This window comes from Zingiber officinale, chromosome 6B (genome assembly GCF_018446385.1).
Source record: "Zingiber officinale cultivar Zhangliang chromosome 6B, Zo_v1.1, whole genome shotgun sequence".
Classification (NCBI taxonomy): Eukaryota; Viridiplantae; Streptophyta; class Magnoliopsida; order Zingiberales; family Zingiberaceae; genus Zingiber; species Zingiber officinale.
Genome location: NC_055996.1, coordinates 123,923,610 through 123,941,323, shown reverse-complemented (window position 1 = coordinate 123,941,323; position 17,714 = coordinate 123,923,610). Strand labels below are relative to the sequence as shown.

At 37.1% G+C, this 17,714-nt stretch overlaps 1 non-coding gene across 1 annotated transcript; it reads right to left on the bottom strand.

Moving 5' to 3' along the window:
• Positions 1-354: 354 nt before the first annotated feature.
• Positions 355-464, bottom strand: LOC121993342. Its single transcript, XR_006115202.1, has one exon. It is a non-coding gene; the product is annotated as a small nucleolar RNA R71 (small nucleolar RNA).
• Between the last annotated feature and the right edge of the window lie 17,250 nt (positions 465-17,714).

The following is a 17,714-nucleotide window of genomic DNA, read 5'->3' as shown; positions in this document are numbered from 1 at the left end:
TTTGAAGGACTACACAACACCTTATGCACGAGGGCTTCGATCTAGTATCACCCGACTACCAATTGAAGCCAACAATTTTGAAATCAAGCCTGCAATAATTCACATGGTCCAGCAAAATCAATTTGAAGGAGGACCGCACGATGATCCAAATCATCACTTGGAGCTTTTCTATGAGATTTGTAGCACTATGAAAGTGAATGGGGTCCCACCAGAAATAGTAAGGCTACTTCTTTTTAGATTTTCCTTGAAAGACAGAGCCAAGAAGTGGCTTAATTCTTTACCAACAAACAACATTACATCTTGGGAGCAGTGTGAGCAGAAATTTCTAGAAAATTCTACCCGCCAAGTAAAACTACACACATGAGGAATTTAATTACAAGCTTCAAACAGATAGACTCAGAATCGTTATTCGAAGCATGAGACAGATTCAAGAGTATGCTGAGACAGTGCCCTCATCATGGCCTCGAGAAGTGGTTAGTGCTACACACATTCTACAATGAAATCAACCATCACATGAAGGTGTCCCTCGATTTTGCAGCAGGAGGGGCGTTGATGAACAAGAGCTTTGATGAAGCTGAAGAGATAATAGAGAGTGTAGCCCAGAACCATCATCCAAGAGATCTGGAGGTTCCTTCCCTGGGTATCCAGTCAAGGCATTAGGAAATTTGACGTAGATGCAATCACGCTCATGTCTACAAAATTGGATGCTCTGACCAAGAAGTTTGAGACTATGGGGAACAACACAGCCAATACAATAATGTGTGTATGCGAAACTTGTGGAAGTTCAGATCATGCTCAAGGTATTTGTCCCCTAGGGGCAATACAAGCACAAATAAACCAACTTGAGCAATGCGATGCGATAGTCGGATATAACCAAAGGCAAAAAATCACTAATCCAACACATACAACCCTGGGTGGAGGAACCATCCAATTTTTTCTTACTGGGGAAATCAAGATCAAGGACCAGCAAAGCCAAGCTACCAACTTGGGCAACAAAGCTACCAATCTGGACAACAGACTCATCAACAATAGCAATCCTCTCAGCTATCCAGAATTGAAAAGATACTTGAAGAAGTTCTCTTGGAGCAAAAAGAAATGAAGAATGAAATTAAGCAATTTAATCAAAGAATGGAGAATTTTGAAAAGCATCAAAAGATGCAAGATAGACAGATCGCCCAGATAGCCCAATCCTTTTCAAGAATGCCAGGAGCATTTCCGGGAAAGCCCGACATAACCCCTGTAGAACATTGCAACTGCATTGAGCTAAGGAGCGGACGAACTTTGGGGGATCTCCAGATGACTGCCCAGAAAGGAATTGAATTAGAAGAAGAACCCTCTCCTCTCATCCCTAATTTGGTCCAGAACAAGGATAGGGGGGAGATTATCAAGGAAGTTGAAGGGACTCTTCCACTTCCCCCATAAAACCAGACAATTCCTTTCCCTCAAAAGCTAATAACATCCTAAAAAGATGAAGAATTCCACTGATCCCTTAAGAAGATTAAAGAAATTTGCATTGAAGTACCTCTGATAGACGCGTTACACCAAATGCCGGAGTTCACCAAATTTTTAAAAGGTATTCTTTCTAACAGAAGACGATGTAGGTGCAGCGGAGGCCGACAAGAGGGGGGTGAATTGTGAAAACAAAAAATAAACTATACTCTCCTCGGATTTCAACTCAGAAAAGCAATAGTAAAATAATAACAAATAAAGAAATAGAAATTAAGCAGAAGATAGGAATTTAACTTGGTTACAACCAAGAGGGTTGTTAATCCAGGGCAGTGACAAAAGCGCAGTAGAAGATCTCCTTTTGCTGAAGGCGGAGAAGTCTTTTACACTTTGAGGCTTAGAACTATTGCTAGGAAAGACTATACAATTGATTGCTTGAGTTGTATTGAATTCCTAGCTCCAGGGGCCTTTAAATAGCCTCTGGAAATCTGATCTCGAGGGTCCAAGGCGCCTCCAATAGAGGTCCAAGGTGCCTCTAATGGGTGGGCGGATAAAACTTTATCCGCAGCGCAAACGGTCAGTTTTGACCTGTTGAAGGCACCTTCAACAAGGCTGAAGGCGCCTTCAAGCTGGAGGCGCCTCCAAGCCTGATGGAGGCGCCTCCAAGCTAGCAGCTTGAATTCCAGCTTGCTTCTTTGCTTCGCTTTGACTTCCGATGCTCCGATCTTTTGGGTGATTGCGGCCAACCAGAATAGGGCTCACCCGAACCCAATTCCTGGCCTTCTCCTTGAGCAGGCTTCCGTTCGGCTTCTCGTCCCTCAAACGCCGCGCACGTTCTTATCGCTCCACCGGAGTACTCTTCCGCAGCTCTCTCGTCCTTCGGACGCACCGAGCCCGTCGGCTCCCTTCCCGTGTCGTCCTTCTCGCTAGCTACGTCTTCCGCTCGACTTCCTGTGCTCCTAAGCTCCTGCACACTCAGACACAGGAATCAAATAAAGCAGGACTTAACCAACTTGGTTGATCACATCAAAACACCCACGGGGACCAACAATCTTCCCCTTTTTGATGTGCATCAACCCAAGTTCAAGTTAGGGTAAAAATAGACAGAAAAATAATTTTAAAAGAAAAATTACTAAACTCACATAATAAGCATTAGTTTGCAATAAATAAAATTGCAACTACAAAAAGAATATTTTTTAAATTTTAAAAAAAAAATCTCCCCCTAAATATGTACTTCTCTAAGCTTGTACCTTTCTCTCCCCCTTTGATCACAGCAAAAATGGGGTAATAGAAAAAAATATTTATCATTGAAAAATTCTAAGATATTTCTAATTTAAGATTAAATTAAAAAAATAGAAATTTCAAAGATATTTCTAAATAAAATGAAGTTTTTTGGAAAAAAAAAATTTTAAGTAAAGTTGCTAAGTAAAATTTCTAAGTGAAAAAAAAAATTCTAACCACAATAATTTGTTTGGATTTTTCAAAATAATTTCTAAGTAAAAAATTGATTTTTAGAAAAGAAATTCTAAGCAAAGCTTTCAAGAGATATTTTTCTAAAAAAAATAAATTTCTAAGGAAATGTTTAAAAAATTTTCCAAAGCATTATTTAATTCCAATTTTAATGCTTTTATCAGAAAGTTAATTAAACATTTTCATTTCGATATTTCGGCTTCCAGGTCGTGGCGAGGCACTAGGCCTTCTTGATTATTGGAGCAACAACCACTTCCTTAGACAAAGCTTCCATAAAGAAATTAAAAGTTTAATTTTCTTACTGTAAGCTTTAAATGAATTAATTTATCACAGATTTTGGAATCCAATAGAGGTTCCTTCCTACAGGGTTATTCAAAAATTTCGAGGGTACATGGTTCTTGGGTACTCTTTTAAGTTGACCCTGATGGTTTCTAATGTACCAATTCAATTTTCCATAAATTTTTAATTTGAGTTTGGAAATTTATTTGTATTTAAACATGCATCAGATTTCAATTTTTCAATTTCTAATTTTAATTTATCATTTTCTGATTTTATACTATCGTACATCTCAAGTGGACATGCTTTTGCTAATTTCATTTTCAATTCTTTATTTTCTTTTTCTAATTCAAATAAATCTTTAGAAAGAGATTTAATAAAGCGAAAAGACTGAGTCGGGGTTAGATTGTGTACCTGACTCGGTGAGGCTCCCCATTCACTGTAGCTTTCCTCTTTTGATGTTCCTCCCCCTTCATCGATACTCATCTCTGAGCTTGACTCTTCTTCCAACTGATGGTTAGCTATTAGAGCTATCCCCGAGAATTCTTCGACGTCTGATTCGGAGGATGAGTCTGACCAAGTGGCCTTCAGGTTCTTGTGTTTGGAGAATTCTGGTTTCTTATACTTGGTCTTTGCCTTCTCCTTTTACTTGGTCTTCAATTTCGGGCAGTCATCCTTGATGCGCCCTTCTTCATTACAGTTGTAGCAATGAGTCGTTCTTCTTTTTCTCTCATGTCTCTGTGATCTAAATTTGTTAGATTTAAAAAATTTATTGAAGCATCTTACCAGTAGTGTCGCTTCTGATTCGTCGACCGAGGCTTCGGAGTCAGAACTGTTCATTTTTGCCTTTAAGGCAATGTTCTGACTAGTCTTCTCTACTCCATTGGGCTCTGAAACTCGAGATTCGTGAAGTTCAAAAGTGGAAAACAATTGTTCTAAAGTACTTACCTCGAGGTCCTTAGAGATATAGTACACATCTACTAAGGAGGCCCACTTTGGAGTTCTGGGGAAGGCGTTGAGCGCGTACTGGATAGAGTCCCGGTTCGTTACCTCTTCTCCAAGATTGGTTAGTTGTGTGATCAGCTCTTTGATCCTTACTTGGAGCTGCGCTACCTTCTCGCCTTGGTTCATCCGGAGGTTCGTCAACTGGTTCCGGAGGATGTCGCGCCTCGCTATCTTCGCTTCGGAGGTACCTTCGTGGAGCTCCAGGAATTTTTCCCAGAGATCTTTCGCGAAGACGTAGCTTCCGATCCGATTTACCTCCTGAGGTGGCAGTACACTGAGTAGATGGAACTCAGCCTTTCCGTTGGCGACGAAATCGGCTTGCTCCTTCTTGCTCCATGTGTTTTCTTCTTTATCTTTCGGCGCTGCAAAATCATATTTCATTGTAATAAGAATATCAAAATCTGTTTTAAAAAATACCTCCATTTTTCGCTTCCATGTGGCGAAATCTCCGCCGAACTTTAGAGGATGAATATTTAATCCGGCTATTGTCTTGATCGTTGTGCTTCAGTCGGCGGTTAGTCCTTCTCAAGTGGTCTGACTCTGATACCAATTGTAGGTGCAGCGGAGGCCGGCAAGAGGGGGGTGAATTGCTGAAAACAAAAAATAAACTATACCCTCCTCGGATTTCAACTCAGAAAAGCAATAGTAAAATAATAACAAATAAAGAAATAGAAATTAAGTAGAAGACAGGAATTTAACCTGGTTACAACCAAGAGGGTTGTTAATCCAGGGCAGTGACAAAAGCGCAGTAGAAGATCTCCTTTTGCTGAAGGCGGAGAAGTCTTTTACACTTTGAGGCTTAGAACTATTGCTAGGAAAGACTATACAATTGATTGCTTGAGTTGTATTGAATTCCTAGCTCCAGGGGCCTTTAAATAGCCTCTGGAAATCTGATCTCGAGGGTCCAAGGTGCCTCCAATAGAGGTCCAAGGCGCCTTCAATGGGTGAGCGGATAAAACTTTATCCGCAGCGCAAACGGTCAGTTTTGACCTGTTGAAGGCGCCTTCAAGCTGGAGGCACCTCCAAGCTGGCAGCTTGAATTCCAGCTTGCTTCTTTGCTTCGCTTTGACTTCCGACGCTCCGATCTTTTGGGTGATTGCGGCCAACCGGAATATGGCTCACCTGAACTCAATTCCCGGCCTTCTCCTCGAGCAAGCTTCCGTCCGGCGTCTCATCCCTCGAACGCCGCGCACGTTCTTCTCGCTCCACCAGAGTACTCTTCCGCAGCTCTCTCATCCTTCGGACGCACCGAGCCCGTCGGCTTCCTTCCTGTGTCGTCTTTCTCGCTAGCTGCGTCTTCCGCTCGACTTCCTGTGCTCCTAAGCTCCTGCACACTCAGACATAGGGATCAAACAAAGCAGGACATAACTAACTTGGTTGATCACATCAAAACACCCACGGGGACCAACAGACGGAAGGGTGATTTCGAGACTGTAGTATTGACGGAGAAGTGCAGCGCTCTACTCATGGTAGACATTCCTCCGAAGGTCCAGGACTCAAGAAGTTTTTCTATACCGTGTAAAATAGGCTCTAAGCTCATACACAGGGCTTTCTGCTACTTGGGAGCGAGTGCCAGCCTACTTCCATACTCATTATGCAAGAAACTAGAACTCCAGAACATCAGACTTACTACTATGACACTACAATTGGCTGACCATTCATGTAGATACCCAATGGGTATAGTGGAAGACGTGCCAGTAGAGATAGGCGGATGCATCATTCCCGTAGATTTTGTTGTCCTGGATATGGAGGAGGATCCCAAGATCCTAATCATCCTTAAAGCTAAGTATTGTACGGAGTTTAGTATAAGTCTTGGCCTAACCTTAAGGATCTTACTTTCACTTCACTTAAGCTTGAATAGTGGAAATATTTTGAAATAGTTATGATTCATCCAATTTGTTTAGTACTTGTGTTCCCATGGGGATTCCTTAGTTATATTTTGGTTACTGGATGACCTCAGATCATGGAAGCTCATTCAGAAAAATCTAAATCCCAACATTTGCATCGTTCATTTGTGATTAGTGCTACACTTCTATGGCGCTTAAAAAAAAGAGAGTTGAATAAGAGATAAAAAAATAGTTGTCGTGAGTGGAAACTAACAATTTACCCCTTGAGACCGAGTTAGGTTACTGGGGAAATAAACGTTATGTTTCTCTTGATTCCGAATAGTATCCTTTGAGATCTTGTATAATTTAAGGAAAACGAACCAAGTGGGTGGCAGGTAAGTGCCTATCACCGGGAATATTAGGAACTCAATTGTATGATGACTTAACTAGGACAGAAAATTGAAACTTGAAGAGTTTGAGTCACTTATTGCATCGAGCACAAAGAACTTATGCTTAGGTCATACTTGGGTTACTCCACAATTATGTTTATCAATGAAACTAATTGATAGAGTTAGGCGAATGAACTAGATATTATGATATACTATAGGAACTCATGGATATAGATTGCAGCGTTTTGCTTGAGGACAAGCAAAGGTTCAAGTCTGGGGGTGTGATGTGCGTAGATATTATGATCGTTTATGTATGTTTTAACGCACATTCACTTGCTTAATTTGCATATATTCTTTACACGATCATCTCTCCTATTGTTTATTATACATTAATTACTCTTTTGTCAGAGATCTGCTCTTTGTTTGATTTTGTGTTGACAGGGATAACTTTTGGAGCGAAAACAGCGATTGTCGATGCATCGGAGCAAAGCAGGGAGCCACTTGACACCACCGTGTAACCCTACACAGCCGTGTGGTCATTCTCGAGAGAGAGCAGCACACGGTCGTGCCTCACGGCTAGTAGTCAAGAAGCCCATGGTCGTGTGAACCTCACACGGCCGTGTAATGCAGACCTGAGCTAAAGGAAGACATGGTTGTGCGGATCTTGCACGACGGTGCCACTCAACCCGAAGGGAAGAGGAAGTTGGCCGTGCGGATCTTGCACTGTCGTGCCACTCTACCCGAAGAGAGGGAGGAGCTGGTCATGCGGATCTCGCACGATCGTGGCACGAGTCGTGTGGCACCCGTGCCCTAGCCTATAAAAAGGGCCTTTAACCCTTCTCCAAGGGGGGCGAGCCGTCAGAGAGAGATATACCTTGATGTCGTTCTACGCTGTCCTGGACCTCCGTTCGACGATCCGATATTACCTCCATCACCGCATCAACTCCAGAAGCAAAGGATTGGATCCGAAGATCACTGGACGACATTGAATAAGCATCTCTTTTCCCTCTCTCTTCTTGTTTGGGATTAAATGTCTAATTATACTATGTCTTCGGGTTTTTCTCCTGCGTCTATGGAGTAGATTCTTGGTTCTAGGATCAAGGAGTAGTTGTGAATAGGTATTGATGTAAGACTCATGTTTATGCCTTTTTCTCATTGAATGATTTCACTTGTCTTGTTTCTATTTGATATGCATGAAACTTGCTTCAGATTATCATGTTATATTAATTGATTGTGTAGGAATTGCTAATTTCGTAAAGATAGGATCTTAGATCATATACCCGAGGGGCCCTAGTGATAGAGGTAACCCGTTCACGGACATCTAGGATACTCACTTGAAAAGAGAGGCAATTCCTCACAAGGAAGTAGGAAACCAAACTAAACCCCTATCTCTATCCTTAATGATACCGATCAGATTCACATTCTTGTGATCTACTGAGACGCCCTAGTGACAAGGGTTAACCGTAATAGGATTTCACAAGAATCTTCTATGTTTAGTGCTTAAGGGTAGTAACTTGAACTTCCGATGAGTACATGTTGATTGACAATGAGGAAAGGATAGAACATGATACATCAACTACCACCACAATGAAACCGAACTCCTAGAGCTCTTCCCAAGCCGAGTAAAACTCTCTCTCTCTCTCTCTCACTAGTTCTCACATCTACTTCCCAAGTTCTTTTCTTCTTAAGAAATAGTTCACCTACAACCATCGGTAGTTTAGCTAATTCTACGTGAACAATCGCTAGTGCTTATAACCAGTCCTCGCGGGATCAATAATCTTTTATTACTGATGACCTATCCGTGCACTTGCAAAAGCGTAACAACTAACTTGGAGAATGGGATCACAACTAAATGTTCTAGATGAGCCAGAGGATAATTTTCCACCCATCATTTTAGTCGAAGGGGAGGAGTTGCCGATATTTATGATTGAGGAGCTCTTTAGACCACTTTCGACCCAGCTCTCGACCTCGGCCCAACCCTTGACTTTGCTATCCATCAAGGACTGACTTTCTTCACTTGAGGAGCCTTCTGCACAGATCTAGCAATTAGTCTTGGATGGATTTAGCACTATTCAGGGAGAGATGATCATCAGATTCTTCTCTCTCCGGGAGGAGATGGTCATCGGATTTCAATAGATTCTTCTAGCTTTGTAAGAACCTGAGCATCCCCCACCTCCACTAGCTGATGATAACCAGACCTGATTATTTTTAGTATACTGCTATACATTGTATATTTAGCTGACTTGATCAATATAGTTAGCTACTTTTTTCCACTTTGTTTGGATAATCCTTTTTATATTAGGATTATTATTTTTAAAATAATTGTTCAAATGATTTACAAATTCTAGGAAAAATTATTTACTTATATTTTATAAAAATTCTTATTTCCTTAGTATTTCAAAATTAATTTTGGCCTTATACTAGATCAAATATGTAGAAAGCATGTTCCTATAAATCTAGGAATTGAACATCTTACAAATACAATAGGTCTACCTTGGTTGTGTATTCACAAACTTAGAACGACGTAAGATGCATAGGTTTATTGCCTAGACTTCAAATGCTTATATCAGTGCATCAACACAAGTTTAGGCGAAAACTACCAAAATTACATAGATCAAGTTAAGTAATCCATTTTAGTTAAACACTAACTGGATACATTCACTTAACTTGACTAACTAAGTGAACATTGTTATCTTCTAATAGTTAGTTAGTAACTAACGGTTAGATATTTAAGGTAAATTTTTAGATGAATATTTTTTAAATATATATGGTTCAGGGGAAGGATAATTGAAAATGATTTTCAAAATAATTTATTTCCTTTCCAAATACTTGTGGTAAAAAATCACTTTCAAAATAAAAATCACTTTCCTTATCCTACTTTCAAAGTTTTTTTTGTAAAATACTTTCAAAAATATTTTTAAGATACTTGCTTTGCAAATTTTTTATACTTTTTTCAAACTATCTGTTTTAAAAAAGGCAAGTGTTTTGAAATTTATATTAACATATGATGAAAAATATTTTGAAAGATATTTTTGAAAAACACTTTAGAAAATTTTTGAAAAGTTTTATTCAAAGGTCATCTTTTCACTTTGAAAAATATCTTAGAAAAACCCTTTAAAGATTTTTTTAAAAAAAAAATATTTTGTAATCATTTCTAAAATTATTTTTGCTTAGATAAAGTTTTTTTAAACTACTTTCAAAAATATTTTGAACGATAATTTGTAATGTAATTTCAATTATTTTTGAAATCTATCTCGAAAATTACTTTGTAAAATTTAGTTTTACAAATGATTTACATTGCATAATCAATTTTTAAAATGTTGAAAATGTTTTGAACAGTCAAAATTTTTTATTAAAATACTTTTAAAATTTAACTAACCTCTCCCTCCAATAGACTTGCAAGTTTTTTATTACTTTACACAAATTACTTGCTTATATATTTGTAATTTGTTATACATATCTACATTAATTTTTTATGAATGTCAAGGGAGGAGGATAATGGTTAAGTAAGAAAAAGAAAATCTTAACCATAAAATAATCAAGAGAATAAAATTGAAAGTTAAATTACTTACTTTTAAGTTCTCTTGAATCATGTCTATTTCATTTTTTACATATATTTTCCTAACTTTAACCCAAGTTGTCATTACATCAAAAAGAAAAAGATTATTGGTGTAATTTACACTAACAATCTAACTCAGATTTTAATGAATGATAAATGAGTTAAGTATTATCATAATTATCGAGTGTGCAGGGTTGACTAACTTGATGGATCAAGAGGACCTGACACCAGGCCAAAAGTCCAGTCGGGATGTTTGATTTCTGAGTGGCGAAGTTCGGATGTGCGATTCCGGCAGGAGATCGGGATGTCCGATTCCCGAGTTAGGAAGTCCGGATGTGTGATTCCGGCAGGAAGACCTTATGGGTCAGATTGACATCAAGGAGGTAACTTGACACACTGTAAATAGAGATAAGTCACTGGAGGAGAGTGATTAAGTGAGGAGGTGTCCCGATTGAGAGGACAGTAGGCGTCAGTCCAATTTAGGTCTATTTTAGAAACCTAAATTAAGACCCTGACTAGATCATGATCTAGAAGACAGGATCTAAGTCATAAATTCATTATATTATTATTGTTCTAACTTGGTTTTACAAGTTAGATATTGTTATGTTGAACTAACCTAACTTGTGGGATAAAAGGAGGAAAAAGGTCTTGGGTGAATAGTACTCAAGGCGCCTTTAGGCATTGGAAGGCCCCTTTGCACTGTTCATGAAAGGTGCCTTCGGTGCTATAGAAGGCATCTTCTAAGGAATAAAATTTAGACTTCATCATAGATAAGGAGCAATAAGTTTAGGATCAAATTTGACACACTGAAGGCGCCTTCAAGGTAATGGAAGGCACCTTCCACACCCTTTATAAGGGTGTCTCGAGGAGCATTCAAAACACAACTACTACACGAGCTTCTATGCGTCCGATTAGTTTTTCGACTGCTCTGGCTTCTTGTTGCTACCCTGCTACAACTCTGTTATGTCTGACTGCCATCGAGAAGCTGATCAAACACTGAACTCGAGCCAATTGCCTATGAAACATGTTTGGTAACAAAGTATTAATTCCTATGCTTAATTACTACAGACGGAAAGTGTAGCTTGTTACACTTTTCGATACTTTTTATACTCGATCCCCTCTTCCCGCGGTTTTGGAAGAGGTGTTTTAGTGGATTACCAATCGATAGGTTCATGGGACCCGAGTCTTGGAGTAGGAGTCACCGAAGGCTCCGAACCAAATAAATTCAAATCGCATCTTTTGCTTTTCTATTTTTATTTGTATTTCTGCTGCACGTACTTTGATTTCAAAACTAAAAAGATAAGATTTTTGAAAACCACGTGATTTATCCCCCCCCTTTTCACGTGCGTCTCAATCCAACAATCTTGACCATTCAAAATTTGTAGAGCAATTCTTTTTTGGCCATCTAATCGATTGGTGAACCATACCAATCGTTTCAGCATCTTCTAATTGATTGCCCCAATCGATTCAGAAGTTTTCTATTTTCACAAGAAACTCTTAATTGGCTTCCCAATAGATTCCAACACCTATTGTACTCTGATGAAAAAGCTCCCATCGATTGCCTTAATCAATTGACCTTAGAGTAATTGATTTACCAATCGATTCCAAACTCTACTGTTCTTCATGAAAAATAGCTCCTAATAGATTAGGCAATCAATCTTATCAATTAGAGCACGTCTCAATCGATTAGTCTAATTGATTGACACTGCCTTAATCGATTGAGCTAATTTATCAGGAAGCTTTCTATGTTGTCATGAAAACATGGCTAATTGGTTATCATAATCGATTGGTGAAAGCTTAAATTGATTCTCCAATCAATTCCAAGCCCTTCTGCTCTCACAAAAATGTCTCTTAATTGATTACCCTAATCGATTGCTTGGGCCAATTGATTACCCTAATCGATTATCTAACCCTAACTCCCATAATCTGAGTTTAGGGTTTCTTTGTCCAACATCTGGTCAACCTTGACCTGCTAGGACTTCTTCACCAAATGTCTACTTAACTTTTGACTCACTTGGACTTTTCATCTCCTGCCAACTTCTCATTGGACTTTCAATCACCAAGTGTCCAGTCAACCTTTGACCCACTTGAATTTTTCCTTGCTTAGCTCCGTTAGGACTTCCATTGCTTATTCCCAATTAGGTTCACTGTGTTGGTTGCTACTCGAAAAACCTAATGGTTCCACTGTACAAAAATTTTGTACAAAGGTCTGAACCTTTTCCTAGCTACCATGTGTTCTTTTAAATTAAACTTGGATCGCCTGCGGAACTTAACACGTTTGATCCAAAATTTAATCTATTTGTTCTTTTAGGTTTTGACTTGGATCTCCTGCGGAACTTAACACGTTCGATCCAAATCACCTAGGTTATTAATTCCATTAAATATTAATTTCCAAAATTGGCTTCCAGTACTGACGTGGCGAGGCACATGGCCTTCTTGGATATGGGAGCAACCACCACCGACTAGAAAAAACCTTTTAAGGAAAGCTAATATTTAATTTCCTAAAATAACTTTAGGTTAACCGAAAGGAACAATCAAATCACAAGGAAAAGAAAAAACAAAGAACACAACATCGAAAATAAATTTAAAATACTAGAATCGCATGCCTCTTGTATTTGGTATTATTTCCAAAAATAACTAGTATGATGCGGAAAGGAAAAATACTAGTTATACCTTTTAGAAAGACCTCTTGATCTTCTACCGTATTCCTCTTCTAACCTCGGACGTTGTGTGGGCAACGATCTTCCAAGATGAGGACCACTTAGCACCTTCTTCTTCTTCCTTCAAGTTTCGGCCAAGCACCAAAAATCCAAGGATGAAGTACTTCTTCCACCAACTAAGCTCCAAGGGATGCAAGCTTTCTCTCCTTCTTCTTCTTCCTCTTCAAGTAGTATCCGGCCACCACAAAAGCTCCAAGCAAGGAATGGTTTTGGCCACCACAAAGAGGAAGAGAGGGAGAGAATATGGTCGGCCACAACACCAAGGAAAAGAGGGAGAGAATAATAGAAGTTGTGTCTCATGAAGGCACCCCAACCCCCTCTTTTATATTCCTTAGCTTTGGTAAATAAGGAAATTTAATTACAATAAAATTTCCTTAACTTTCCTTGACAACAATTAATTAAGAAAAATTAAATAAAATTTCCTTATCAATTCATCATGGCCGGCCACCTCATGGAGAGCAAACAAGACAATTTTTAATCAACAATTAAAAATTCCTTATTTATCTTCGGAAATTTAAAAAAATAAAATTTTCCTTTAAAATCCCTTCATGGTTGATAAAAAGAAATTTCTATAATTTTAATTTTTCAACATGTGAATAATTTACAAAGAGAAAAAAATAAAATATCTTTCCTATCTACAAATAAGGAAAGAGATCTAATCTCTTTTCTTAATCTTTTGTAGAAGAGATATTTTAATTTTAATTCTCTCCAATAAATTATATCTTCCACATAAGAAAATTTTAAAATTAAAATTCTTTTAAATTTAATGGGGGTCGGCCACCTAAGCTTGGGTTCAAGCTAGGGCCGACCACCCATGAATCAAGGCTTGGCCGGCCCTAGCTTGATCCACAAGCTATCTTGGCCGGCCCCCTTATCATGGGTATGAAGGTGGGTATAGGTGGGTAAAGTACTCTATAAATAAGAGGCTACGATAGGGACCGAGAGGAGGAATTGATTTTGGTCTCCCGATAGAATTAAGCATCCTGTGTTCGCCCCGAACACACAACTTAATTTTATCAATAATAATTCATTCCACTAGAGAACTATTATTGAACTACCGCACCAATCCCAAATTACATTTTTGGGCTCCTTCTTATTATGAGTGTGTTAGTCTCCCTGTGTTTAAGATGTCAAATGTCCACTAATTAAGTGAGTTACTGACAACTCATTTAATTAATATCTTCATCCAAGAATAGTACCACTCAACCTTATCGTCATGTCAGACTAAATCCACCTGCAGGGTTTAACATGACAATCTTTATGAGCTCATCTTGGGGACATTATCAACCTAGATTACTACGACACAGTTTCCTTCTATAATCAACAACACACACTATAAGTGATATCATTTCCCAACTTATCGGACTTATTGATTCATCAGACTAAATCTCACCCATTGATAAATTAAAGAAATAAATATCAAATATATGTGCTTGTTATTATATTAGGATTAAGAGCACACACTTCCATAATAACTAAGGTATTTGTTTCTTTATAAAGTCAGTATAAAAGAAATGACCTCTAATGGTCCTACTCAATACACTCTAAGTGTACTAGTGTAATTATATAGTCAAGATAAACTAATTCCTAATTACACTACGACCTTTCAATGGTTTGTTCCTTTCCATTTTGGTCGTGAGCTACTATTTATAATTTATAAGGTATTGATAACATCATCTTCTGTATGTGGCACCACATACTATGTTATCTACAATATAAATTAATTGAACAACTACAACTAAATGTAGACAATTTGACCAAATGTGATTCTTTATTCAAAATAAATGTTTACAAAAGCTTAGGCTTTCAGTATACACTCTAACACACTGCCTAACCCCACTAGGACTTCAATTACCTAGTTCCTAATTAGGTCTTCATTGTCTAGCTCCGCTAGGACTTCCACTGTCTATATTCACTCATTAAGATTTTTCCATTACCTAGTTCCCAACCAGGTCTTTACTGCTTAACTTCGCAAGGACTTTCATTGCCTAATTTCACTAACTAAGATTTTTTCATTGCCTAGTTCCCAACTAGATCTTCAATACTTAGCCTCACTAGGACTTCCACTGCCTAACATTCACTCATTAGGATTTTTTTCATTATTTAATCTCCAGTTAGGACTTTCCATTTCCTAACTTTCAATTAGAATTTCCTATCGCCTAACCTCCAGTTAAGACTTTTTCAAATAAGTATCTGGTTCTCCCTTGATTTACTTAACTTTTCTCTTATATATTATCAAACGTTGAAACTCAAGTTTGAACTAACTTAAGCTTAATCAAATTGATCAACCTTGACTCAAATATGATTGCACAACACTTACTAAATTGTATGATATACAGATGCTAGTGGATTATATATATATATATATATATTAGTTAAATTATATTATAAATGCTACTAAATTTATCATAATTTTAAAAAATTATATATCACTAATGCTAGAATAAATAAAATTTTAAAATTTATACATCAATCTAATTTTGATTTATAGTTAATATGGTTAGGAATATAATCAAAGTCCTACATTAGAAATAAATAGAAAAGACCATGAATTTATAAGATGAAGATATCTCCATTGGTACGAGGTCTTTTGGATAGAGCCCAAAAATAAATTCATGAGGGTTTAGGCCCAAACTGGACAATATCATATTATTGTGGAGATATCTGAAATCTTTTGGTCCTAACAATTGGTATCAGAGTGAGATCACTCTTTACCATACTAACTGTCGGAAGAAGCATGAGCCAGAGCCATGATCCAGATCGAACCATGTGGGTGGAACCTTGAATGAAGTAGAGGAAGTCTGAGTAGGTCAGTGACCTAATGCTTTAGGGGGGCTCTGAGCAGATCAAGAGTGACTTGATACTTGAGGGGAAGTCCTGAGCAGGTCAAAAGTAACCTAATACTCGAGGGGAGGCCCTGAGCAGATCAAGAGTAACTCGATACTTGAAGGGAGACTCAATCATGAGAATAATAGTGGCCCTTCATTTGAGAGGAGAATTGTTTGGAATATAATCAAAGTCCTACATTGGAAACATATGGAAAAAATTATGAATTTATAAGATGAAGATATTTTCATTGGTTTGAGACATTTTTGGTAAAGCCCAAAAATAAATCCAAAAGGATTTAGGCTCAAAGTGGTAATATCATACCATTATGGAGATATTAAACTCTTTAATTAGCTTGTCTTAAATTATGGTAAGATGGTAAAGAATTTAAAAATTCATATCTCTACAAGAAACCACTAAAATTCAATTTGACATATCGATTTGTAGTCTAACTAGCAACCTTGATTATACTTTACAATATCTCCTTCCACCAATTAAATAACGAATTTGTGATGTTGTTGTTGGTGGAGAAAGAAAATTAGAAAAAACTTGTTATTGGTTTGGCTAGAAGAAGAGAAAAAAATTACATTTTTTTTTGTTTGCTTTCGTTAAAGGATAAATAAAACCTTAGAAGAAGCTGTTGTTGGCTGGCCAAAAGATAATTGTTGTTACGGTTGAAAGAGGACAGCAAGGTGTTGCTCGGTGAGAGAGGGTTGGGAGAGGGCAGCAACTGCTGTTATTTAGAGAGGAAGAAGGAGAGAGTAGCTAGGGCTACTGTTGTTGTGTTGCTACAAAAAGAAGAAAAAACAACAACAAGACTACATCTGTTGGAGAAGAAAGGAGTAGGTTGTGGTGGGAAAAGAAAAGGAGAAGGAAAAGAGAAAAGAGACAAAGACAAGCGTCGTAGGCTGTGGGAGTTGCTAGCCGTGTACGTGGAAGAGGAAAAAACGAAAAGAAAAAGAGGATTTAAAGTTTTCTTTAAAAACACCCTAAATCATTATAATCAATTTAATTCATTAAATTTGGTTCAATTTTAATTTAGCTATCAAATCAACATAATTTCTATTTACAACAATAAAATTGAAAATAAGGAGAAAAAAATAAGTTAATTGGGTCTCACGAGAATGATCCATAAATTAATTGTAAGGTTAAAGGAAAATATTAATAATCATTATAATTCTTAAATTTTTGTTGGTGGGGCTGGAGCCCATCTTAACCTAAGGGTGGCTCCGTCCTGCCCAGAAGTATAATAGTCCTGATTTGAAGTTGTGTCAAGTTGTCTTAAAGTTAGGATGATTTTAAAAATACATATTTTTCAATTTAGATTTTGAAATATAAATTTGAAAGCATGATTATACTATGATACTCGTATTACTGTAATAATATTTAGAGTGATTTTAAGATTCTTAATGTCGTCAATAAATTTTGACTAAAATTTATTAATGATATTAAGTACTTCACAAATATTTTAAATTAAAGGGGTATTTAATTAAATGATGGGAATGACTATGAGTATGAGTTTGATAGTAGGGTGGAATAGAAATAGAAATGGAAATAAAATTCATCAAATTATATGAGTTTGGTTGATTCCCATAAATCTAGTAATCATTCTCAAAATGTCATTCTCAAACTCACAATCCAAACACTATCTTTTACTATCATTTCATTCCCTCATTCCTAAATTCATCAACCAAACATCCCCTAAATTTATTACACTTCTGGTATGATTCGAGTGTAATCATGTTCTCATATATGAATTTTATAATTTAAATAGAGAATTGTGAAATTTCTAAATTGATGCAGTGAACTGTATAATGGTTTGTTAAGACAAAAAAAAAAATTAACAATTGGATGAATGCCAACTGCTGATTACAAATTTAATGAAGTAAATTTAAAAATTAATTGCGCTGATTATAAATTTAATAAATCAAATTTAAAACTTAATTGATGTATTCAATTATTTATACTAGGTAGTGAATGAACTTGAAGGATGATAAAAGAAGTGATAATGAGAATATATTATGAATAAACTCTTTAAGAAGTTGAATAAAATACTACGCGCACCTTCAAAAGACCATGCATGAAAAGGATCTTCATGCCAATCCTATCCTAATATTATTAAATTAAATCTTATCATAAATGGCTTGAGTATCCAATTAATTGATAACTCAGTGAATGTTGATGATCACTTGATTGT